At 61.3% G+C, this 10,447-nt stretch overlaps 1 long non-coding RNA gene across 3 annotated transcripts; it reads left to right on the top strand.

The window, feature by feature from the left end:
* The first annotated feature begins 6,110 nt into the window (after positions 1-6,110).
* Positions 6,111-10,030, top strand: LOC115301953. 3 transcript variants are annotated; one of them, XR_003913367.1, is made up of 4 exons: positions 6,111-6,231; positions 7,251-7,462; positions 8,901-9,031; positions 9,397-10,030. It is a non-coding gene; the product is annotated as an uncharacterized LOC115301953 (long non-coding RNA). The 3 variants fall into 3 exon arrangements; XR_003913368.1 differs by lacking the exon at positions 6,111-6,231 and adding an exon at positions 6,589-6,655; XR_003913366.1 differs by lacking the exon at positions 6,111-6,231 and having other exon boundaries at positions 7,166-7,462.
* The last annotated feature ends 417 nt before the right edge of the window (positions 10,031-10,447 follow it).

Raw genomic sequence — 10,447 nt, forward strand, 5'->3', positions numbered from 1 at the left:
CCCCCCCCACCCCATCCACCCCCCTGCCCGTCCACCCACATCCCCCACCCCCACCCGCCATGCAGTCATCACTTCAGGGCTGATTCTGCCTGGAGAGTAAGCACTTGGGTACCAGCCTCACCACCGAGCAGCTGTGACACCTTGGGCAGCCATTCTGCCTCTGTGCTCGTCCATGAGGACACGACATCTCTGGTCACCTCCAGATAAGTGAGCTGTCGTGAGAGGCAGCTCTGGGCCCTGCTCCCCCCGGCATCCGTGTCTCTTCCTCAGGGCCTTGCCCCTGTATCCTGGCAGCCTTGCCCCTGTGGCCTCAGTCCCCACTCACGGCAGCCTCTCAGAGCGGCCCAAAATGTCCTCAGTGGTCCTCAGACCGCAGGGCGGCGCCCGAGTGCCAGCCTGCTTGTGCCTGGCTGCAGGAGGCGGGGTCAGCCAGGGCCTGCTCTGCTCGAGGAGCTGCCCCCGCGCCCCAGGACCAGACAGCTGCTCTCACAAGGACACGGGCCTGCTTGGTCAGTAGAGGCCTGGGTCAGGGAGTGACATCCACCCTCCTCGTCCGCCACCCACGCGCACTCGCAGGGGCCCCCCATCCCTTGCAGATTCCGTATTCGCAAGCTCGCCGGCCGGTTAGCTCGTGTTCGTAGCCCTAAACGCACAGGCACTTGGAAGCACACCCGGGGCGACAACTTCCAGTCTTCCATGAGCAGGCCCCCAGCTGAGGTCGAAGAAGGGGGTGTCCCGCCTGCCAATTTCATTCCACATCATAAGGCAAGGCTCCTTCTCTGGCCTCTTCAGGACTCTGTTTTCCACATTTTTTGGTCCCTTTTGGCTGGAGATCTCACTGTCGGAATGGCTGTCCGGTGCTGGGACGTGCCTCCTGGGGCACAGGTGCAGGTCGCGGGCCCCGAGCTCAGTGGCGGCGAGTCTGCAGCGGACAGTCGGCCCTGACACCACGGGCCTGAACGGCATGGGTCCACGTAGATGCAGGTCATTTTCCAACAACTACAGTCCAGTGCCATCATTGTATTTTCCTTATGATTTTCTTGGTAACGCTTTCTTTTCTCTAGCTTCCTTTATTGTAAGAACAACGTATAATACATATAACATACAAATATATATCAACTGACGGTTTAGGTTACAGTAAGGCTTCTGGTCAACCGGGGGCCATTAGTAAAGTCTTGGGGGACTGAAAGGTTATACGTGGGATTTTCGACGGTGCAGCGGTCAGAGCCCTCAGCCCGCGGTTGTTCGGGTCCACCCTACGCTCACTGAAGCACACACGGCGCCCGGCCAGGTGCTGATTGTCGGGGGAAACGTTGGCCAGAGGCTGGCAGCCTCTCATCCTGTGTCCCCCAGAAACCAGTTCAGTGTTCGCGGTGACCCTAGACCAGAACCTCCAGGCCCCCAGGGCTGCCGAGACTGTGAGGCCCCCACTGCCAAGTGTGGGGCTCAGGGGCACCTTCCTCCACTGTCCTCCACATGCCAGGCCGGGACGCTCCCCGCACAGAGGCTGGGCGTTGGCAGCATTGGCCGGTCTCCGGGTCTGCAGGTCCTCGGTCCGTGGCCTGCTTCCCTCAGGCACCTCTCTGAGCTGGGCTGGCCAGTGGTCCCTGTCCCCCTGGGGGGTGCCCGGGGCCATGGTCGGGGACGCAGTCTGCAGGGCCGAGAGGAGCTCTGGGGCGAGACAGGCTGCCCCTTGCCTCCCCTGCCTCCTTTGGTGGCCGCAGCCGCCCAGGGAAGGTCTAGACGGACAAGTGTGGCTCTGCACAGGTAACCGTGTCACGGGGGCCATCTGACTGGTTTACATACTGGGGGCTGTGTCACCTGTGCCCAAAGAAAGGATCCTGCAGTTAACCCCCGAAGCCCCAGGGACCAGCGGCCTGGGTTCTGGGAACCTGGGGGAGGGAGTACCTGGGGGGCACACCAGATGGAGTTCCCCGGAATTCAAGGGGAGGAAGCCCCTGGGACCCACTGTGTCCCCAGCTCAGTGTCTGCACCATGACTCACCCTGCCCTTGGCCTTGAGGCTGCAGGTTCAAGGGTGGGTCTTCTCCACCCTCTGGAGAGGGAAGCGGTGCGGGGCAAGAGGACAGGGGCATCTAGGCTGATGACTCTCCCTGGTGTTCTTGGAGAGACGGGAACCGCGTCTGGAGCCCTCGCTGGCGGTTTTGGCTCTGGGACTGTATTTCCTGGAGACACGGCGCCAAGCCTGGGCGTCGCAGGTCCTTGAAGGTCTTCTTCTGGAGAAAGAGCTGTCATCGAAGTATTTATGAATGGAATCGCTGTGGGTGGCTGTGACCAGGCTGCGGGCCAGGTGCCTGCCTCACCCTGACCCACCCCTAGATCTCCAGCCCTGCCCTGGGGTCCCTGACCCTGCAGGCCCCTCTGGTCCCACATACTCTGCATTCAGGCCTGGGCCCCAGTTTGCCCCGGCCATCCTTGAACTAGGCGCTGAGTGTCTGCACCTTCACTGCACCTGAGCTGCCCCACGGCCAGACTCTGGACTGGACGGTCACTCGCAGGTGGGGGAGGGGCTCCTGCTCCCAGACTTGCCGGGCCCACCTTCCTGAGCACCCATCAGGGCCCCGCTTGTGGCCTGAACAGCAGCTGGAGGGTTAAAAATAATCAAAAAGTTACGACCCAGAGGTGGTTCTTTTACACACACTGGCCGCTCCAGCTCCCAGCCGCCTCTCTCCCACACCCTCCCTCCCCCAGCCCCTCTGGAGCTCCCTCTCCCTCCATGGAGACTGCCTCTAGGCACCCGCACCGTTCCCTTCTCTCCCACTGAACTTTGACCTCTCTCCGAGCAGGCTGTGTGTCATTTGTCTCCCTGATTAGCCTGTGGTTTCCAGACCAGGCGTGGCCGGGGGTGCTGGGTGTGGTGTCCGAGTGGGTCCCTCTGCTCTGGCTCTGTGGGGGCGTCTGAGAAGGAGCCGCGGACTGTCCCTGCCATGGTGCGGTTCAGGACCCCGCGAGGCCCTTTGGGGCTGCCCATGTGCCACCACCTTTAAACCCTCGACTCCTGTTACTTTGGTCATATTTTTAAAATTGTCTAGAAGTCAGCTGCTCATCTGACGGGTGGTGGCCGGGCTCGGCCGCTGGCCCCTCGGCCGTGTGCGCGCAGCCCTTTGCCAAGCTGGGGGCGGGACGCAGAGGGAGGGCGCCCGGCGCCCGATGGCCACCAGAGCCCCTGGTGGGTAGGTCCTCTGGATGCGTCCCCAGCAGCGCTGGGAGCAGCCAACACAGCGTCTAGCCCCCGAAGGCGACGCACAAGCATGGCGCCAGGCTTTCTGCGGATGGCTGTCATGAGGACCTCTTCTCTGATTCCCATTTGAAACTGTGTCCAACGTACATACACAGACGCGCATTCTCGCAAGATCCAGATTCAGAGCCTGCGTGCTGGGGGAGGGTGCGAGAGGCCACTCCCTGCTGTAGCTTCTCAGGAGCCTTTGCCACCCCCACCCCCACCACACCTCCGGGAGCTGGAGCCACCAGGTGGTGAATTGCCCCATCGCGGTGTCCCGCCTCCCCCTCCCCAGTGTTTGCTCTTCCAGCACAGGACCCGGCTGGGGAGGGCACCAAGTGGTGTTTGCTGAGCGAGTCAGCCCATAGTTCCGTTTCCATTGTGGGGGAGGTTCCTGGGTGGGCTGCAGCCCTCGTGAGCCCAGAAAGCAGCCCCTCTAGCCGGAGACCCCACCTGTGGTCTCTCCTCCTCCGGCTCCCACTGGTCCAGACCCATCTCCCAGATGATAGGCTCTGTGTGTGTGTAAACTTCCCCCAGAAATGGGCTCCGGGCTTGGACCCTCCATCAGGTGTGCCCTGGCCAGGACACCCCGCTGACCCCACCTGACAGAGCCTGGACTTTTCTCCCCCTCCCCCCTGGGCTGGCAGAAGTGGCCAAGTCCTTCCCCCAAAGCTGCTGACTCAGGCCTGAATCATGGCCTGCCTCCCGCCTCCTGGAGTGGCTGCTGGGGAGGGCAGGGAGGGGCAGCGGTGAGGTGGGGAGGGGTGGCTGGACGCGGAAGGAGGGGTAGGTGCTGTCTGACCACCACCTGCAGGGCCTTGCGCAGTCAGGGAGCCCAAGCCCTGGGCTGCATTCCAGGAGTGGGCCTGGGTGGGCCTGGCCTGCCTGGGGGCCCCCCCTGAGGCCGGTCCCGCCCTGTGGATGGCGGGTAGTGTGGCCCCGTGGTCCAGCCCGGGGACACCGTGACCATTGGCCCCCCGTTGGGATGGTGGCCCTGTGCTCTTATGCTGCCAGGTGCTGGGCAGGCAACCTGGCTGCTGGGGCCCGGGGCCCTTTGGAGGCCAGTGGAAACACCAGTCCCATCCAGCTCTTCTGGAGGGTTCTGCCATGTGAAACTCTCAGAGCAGTGCCCTCCCCTCTCTGTGAAAAGGAGGGCGATGTTGTGGAGGCGGGGTCGGGGTGAGGCCCAGGGCCATGGGCAGGGGGTGGGGGGTAGCCGGTCACTGTGGACTGGGGGGTGGTGCGAGAAGTCAGGGGAGGCTCTTCTGCACAAGCCACGGAGCAGGGCAGGGAGAGTAGGGGTGGAAAGAAAGGGCTGGGGTGGTGATGGGGGCGAGGGACGCTGACCGATCGGGAAGGATCCCCCGGACGCAGGGAAGGAGGCAGGGGGGCAGGGCCAGGTCGGCTGTGAAGTGCGGGCCAAGCTGGCAGAGCCGGTGGGGTGAGCCGTGAACGTGTGTGCGAGTGTGTCAGAAGTCAGAGCGTGTGTGTGACTGTGCGGCAGACGTCAGCGTTCCGTGTCTGCCGCAGGACAGGAACCGGGTCTGTGGGGAAGGCTCAGGGGCGTGAAGGCAGCCAGGCCCCCTCGTATTTGCTGGGGGTGAGGTGAGCTTAGGCTTCCGGGGACGGGGGCCATTTCCAAAGGTTGGGGACACGTGGGAGCTGTCTGGACAGCATGCTGACTTCCCCTGGGGCCTCAGTCCTGCTCAGCCGTGACCCCAGGGTCTCTCCAGGGCCTGGCCTTGTGGTTTGCCCCACAGTGTGGATGTGGGGCGGTGCCTGTGGCTCAGGGGACAGAGCATGGGAAGGATCTTCAGGCTCTGCCCCAGAAAGGCACTCAGAGTGGCACATGCCCACAGTGGGCACTTAGCACATGACCCCGGGCTCAGCCCGTTCCACTGTCACACAGCCCTGCCCAGCATTGTCACCACCTGTCAAAAAATGGCCACCCAGGGCCCAAGGGGCTAGGAGCTCGCTCAGGGCCACACAGAGGGCAGGCGCCACGGCCAGGCGGAAGCTCACATCGGGGGGTGTCTCTCCACCAGGACAAGGCTCCACAGGCCTCAGGTCCTCGACCCCCACCCCTCTTCCCACCGCCCTGGTCAGGAGGGGCCCTGGGCACACGGGAGAGTCTGCAGGGCTGTCTGGGGACCCCCGTGGGAGCCCAGGGGCCCAGGGACCTGCTGACCGGGAGCACTTGTGTTGCAGGCTGGAAGGTGGCCCTCAAGTCAGGCAGTAGGAGGCCTCTTCCGGCCCTCTGCACAGGCCCACAAGAGCGGATGATCCAGTGGAGGGAGCCACGTGCTGGGGTCTGGGGTCCTGGGCAGAGGGACTGAAGCTCCTTGAGCTCAGTTTCTGCAGCACCCGCTTCCCAGGAGCTGGGGGCAGGGCGGGATGGGGGTGTGGGGGCGGCCGGCGCTCGCTCTCTCTCCCAGGGGCACGGAAGAGGGGCTGTAACTACAGCTTCAGATCTCAGCGCCCTGCCAGGTCAGAGGGCTGTGCGTGCCCGTGTGGGCCTGTGTGCTCGTCCTGGGGCGTGGCTCTGTGGCCTGGCCGGGCAGCAGAGGGAGAGGAAGACAAGGAGGGGTGGCAGAGGAAGGGGGGGGGTCCTGAAGGAGGGTTTGCAGAGGGGGCGGGGAGAGATGTTATGAGTTGAGGGTCGGGGTCTTGGCGCTCGCCCTGCTGGGCTCTGGCTCATATTCATTCCCATCCCCCACCCGGGGAGAGGGCTGGTCAGTCTGGTTCCTGCAGCATTCCACACTGACCTCTGGACCTGCTTTTGGGAACTTCTCTCCTACTCCCTCGGGGCTCCCATCCACTCAGCCCTCCCCTGGCAGGTGGAGGTCCACGGCCCTGAGAACCAGGGCTCAGTCCCGCCCACCGGCCCATTGCCCCTCCCTGCCTTACTCCCCACATCTCTCCCCACCATGGGACACCTGGGGAGCCCAGGACGCGGAGTCCTCCTCCAGCCCAGGGATGTGACGTCAGCAGGTGGGCAGGACGCCAGAGGCCTCGCAGGGGTCTGCCCAGCCCAGGGGCGCTCAGCCCCGCCCGCGGCCCCTCTCCACCCAGGCCTGCGGAGGGGGGGTCCCGGCGAGCTCTCCCTGCCCCTCCGCCCGGCGTTCTGCAGGGGGAGTGGCGGGGGGCCCTCTGCCGGGGGAGGGCGGGCTGCTGTGTGGGGCTGAGGAAGCAGCTGCGGTCTGAGTCACGCTCCGGAAAACGAGGGAGGCCATTTCCATCACCATCTGTCTCCTTGGGAAGAGGAGGAGGAGGAGAGGGCGGAGGAGGGAGGCGCAAGTCCTGGGCCTGACGGGGGTGCGGTGGGGGGGGTCTTTCCTCTAGGATCCAGGGGGAGGGCCGTCTGGTGCACAGCGAGCCAGGCCGCGCGGGGGCTCCCCCACCCCGGAACCTGCAGGTCTGTCCTGAGCTTAGCGCGGCACGCCAAGTACCAAGCCCCTCTCCTGAGGGCGGCGGGGACCCAGCCGTCCCCTGTCCCCTGGCGCTGTGGGGACCTTGGCTCTGCAAGTCCCTGAGAACCACGGTCCCCCCACCCCTCAAGCCCAGCCCCCTCCGGCAGCGGTGGGAGGAGCTGGGCCCAGCGTGGCAGAGGAAGAATCCTGCGGGGGTTTCCGAGGGGGCTCCAGCCCCTCCTCTTGCCCTTGTGTCACCTGGCCCGTCCTTGGGAGGGCGCCCTCTCTGTCTGGGGCAACCCCCTAGGGCCCCGCCATCCCGCTCCTCTGGACCGACGACATTTCCCTGTCACTGTTACATGCGGATAGGGCAACTGAGGCCCGAGAGAGGAAGGGCTCTGGGACCCCTGGTCTTCCCTCGCAGCAGCAGACCTGGGAGCGGGGCTGGATCCAAGGGCTCCGGGGTGTGGGGTAGTAGGCATGGGTGGGGGTGGGGTCTTCTGCTCAGATGGAAGGCTGCCCCCCCTGCACGCCCCTTTGAGCAATGTGGGGGCCCTGCGCCCTGCTCCCCAGATGTATTATCTGCCTTTCTGGGCTCAGGTGGCTGGAGGATACTCAGGATGATGGTGCACTGCACCCGACACATGTCACAGCCAGCGCGAAGGCCCCAGACTGCATGGCGCCCTGGCCCCTGGACGCTGGTGGGGGTGCCCACGGGGCTGGCACAGCCCTGCGACCTGGCCCTGTGTGGTTCTTAGCAGCTTTGCAGCCGTCAGGAGCATTTTGGGTGCAAGAGCCAGGAACCCGACATGGTGAGGAAAGGAGAAAGAGGGGTTGACGGACTAAATCCCAGGAAATGCCCTTTCCTGGTCTCAGCTCTGCCGGGTCAGCCTTGTGTCTCCCCCTCCCCCACGCTGGCGCCTGGAGCTTGCTGCCTGGCGCCCTTGGAGGAAGTGGACGTGTCGAGACGCCCTGTCCGGGAGAGAGTTCTGGGGATTCCCGCCCTCGGTCTCCGGTCTCGGTGGAGGGGACCAGGGTGGGGCCAGGACTGTGGGCTGCTTCCCACAAGACCGTGGCTCGGCAAGGGGGCAGCTCTCCAAAAGGAAGCCATCCGCAGGTGCTGCGGCCCTCCTGGCGGGAGCCCCTTCCCTGCAGACAGAGGTGGGCCTTTCTGGACAGATGTGGTTCCCGGCTTAGGACCCCAGGGGGGAGGGGTGTATTCGACTGGACGGGGCTTCCTGGAGAGGCCGGCAAGCTTGGCCGTGGCCATGGGGATGGTCAGCTGTCCGGGAGCAACTCCTTGGTGCTGGGAATGGAGAGGCCACCTTCTACGTGAGATCAGGCAGGGGTGGGCAGGCCTTGAAGCCTGCAGGCAAGTCCCCCCTTCCCGTGCCAGGGACGCAGGGCCCGTGCCCCAGGGCACTAGGCTTCCTCTTGCCTGGGGCACAGCAGAGCGATTCCATGCTCGATGCAGAGTCTGAGGAGAGTGAGCCCGGGGGCAGTGAGCTGTGTCAGCGCCGAGGGTCCCCCCGCCAGCAGACACTTCCTTTGCTGCACCCTGGCTCTGTCATGGGTACTTAAGGCTGCTACGTGTTAAAACCATTACAGTATCCAGTGTCCATCTGTCTATCTACCCATCTACCATCCATCCATCCATCCATCCGTTCATCCAACCATCCACCTGTCCATCCATCCACTCATCCATCCGTCTGTCTGTCCATCCATCCATCCACCCATCTACTCATCCATCCATCCATCCATCCATACACCCATCTACCTGTCCATTCATCCATCTGTCCATCCATCCATCCATCTGCCCATCCGTCCATCCACCCATCCACCGGTCCACCCATCCATCTGCTCATCTGTCCATCCATCCATCATCCATCATCCATCCATCATCCATCCACCCATCTACCTGTCCATCCATTTATCTATCCATCCACCCACCCACCCATCCCTCCATACGTCCATCCGATATCTACCGAAGCCTACCACGTGATGGGCCCAAGGTTGGCACTTGTTAAATCAGGTGAACAAAAGCACAACACGACCCTTGAGTAGGGTTGCCAAATTTAGTAAACAAAAATACAGGACATCTAGTTAAATTAGAATTTCAGATAAACAATACATACTATTTTGGTATAAGTATATAAGTCTGTCCTATGCAATGCTTGACATAAGTATATCCCAGATATGGTGTGGGACATACTTATGCTGAAACGTCTTTGTTGTTTGTCTGATACTCAGATTTAACCGGATGTTTCTGTGTTATCTGCCAACCCCGCCCTGGTCAGCTGGCAAAACAATGGGAGGATAGACACGCTGATGCGCTCCATGTGCAGGATCTAATTTAATCCTTATCAAAATGCGTGAAGTTGGTGAGACTATCTCCATGTTAACATTTTAAGTGCGGAGGCTCAGAGAGGTTCAGAAAGTTGTTCAAGGTTCCCCAGCTAGTGATGGGTAAACCAGAAGCACAAAAGAAATGGTTTTTTTTTTTTTAATGCTTGTCATTAAAATAACAAATAATGTAAAAACTTTCAAAAAGAGTCTGTAAAAGTTGTTTTAAATTTGATACTAAGAAATAGCCATTGATAAATTGCTAAACATTATTCCAGACGCCTTCCTGTGCAAATGCCACACGGAGAGGAGGAAGTTGGAAATCCCTGAGGACCGGGGAGGGGGGGACCCTCTCATGCTTTATTCTAACATCAAACATCAAATTTCTCTCATTTGGATTCAGACAGAAGGAATTGTTGAATTTCAGAGAAGTCTCTTATCGCCACAAAGGACGCTGGTTAGACAAGAGGAACCGGCCTCCCACGTCAGCCTCCGCAGAGGCAGAATGAGCCCTCGTGGACACGACTTCCTCCCCTCTCTGCTTCCAGAACAACCCGTGGCTTCGGTGGCTCCACCCAGTTTCACTGACGTGGCAGTGACACCGACAGCGCGCCCGAAGCCACAATCTGAATCGCCCTGTGACCAGCATGCAGAGGTGGGAACCTGTGCCCAGCCCTGCCCCAAAGCCCCCCCCAGGGCTCTCCCCCTGCCTGTGCCCCGACTCAGGGCACCCTTGTGCTAGTCTTTCTTCAAGAGGAGCCCACCGGGTGAGCCCCTGGCATATGCTTGCCCACTTTTCCATGGGGTTGTCTAACTTTTTCTTGTTGATCTGCAGGAATTCTTTATATATTTATACATCCTGGACAAAAGCCTTTGATGCTTTGCTGCACGTGTGCATTGCAAATGCCCCTCCCCACTGCCTTTTCTGTTGCAGTTGTGACACTCAAAGTTTTACTTGGGTTTTAAATGCAGCGAGGGACTCCAGGGGCACCTGGGTGGCTCAGTCGGTTAAATGTTCTGACTTTGGCTCAGGTCATGATCTCAAGGTTCATGAGTTCGAGCCACACATTGCTCTCTGTGCTGACAGCTCAGAGCCTGAAACCTGCTTTGGATTCTGTGTCTCCCTCTCTCTGCCCCTCCCCTGGTTACACTCTGCCTCTCTCTCTCTTAAAAATAATAAGTAAACATTAAAAAATAATAAATAACCTCGGCAAGGGATTCCGAACGTGGTTTTGCACTCTCTTCATTTGAGTTTGTCCACATGTGTCATCGCTTCATGGGTTCTTCACGTGTTTCTACATTTTCGTGTCTACACCTGGGTCCTTCTCCAGCCTCCGCGCTCCCTCCAGCCTTGCTCCCTGGAAGCGAGGGTCTCGTCTGCCACGCACTCCCGGGAAGGCCCCGCCCCAGCTGTCCTCAGCTTCCAAGACTCCTTCTCTTGGGTGTCGGTCACC

This window comes from Suricata suricatta, chromosome 9, assembly GCF_006229205.1.
Source record: "Suricata suricatta isolate VVHF042 chromosome 9, meerkat_22Aug2017_6uvM2_HiC, whole genome shotgun sequence".
NCBI classification, from domain to species: domain Eukaryota; kingdom Metazoa; phylum Chordata; class Mammalia; order Carnivora; family Herpestidae; genus Suricata; species Suricata suricatta.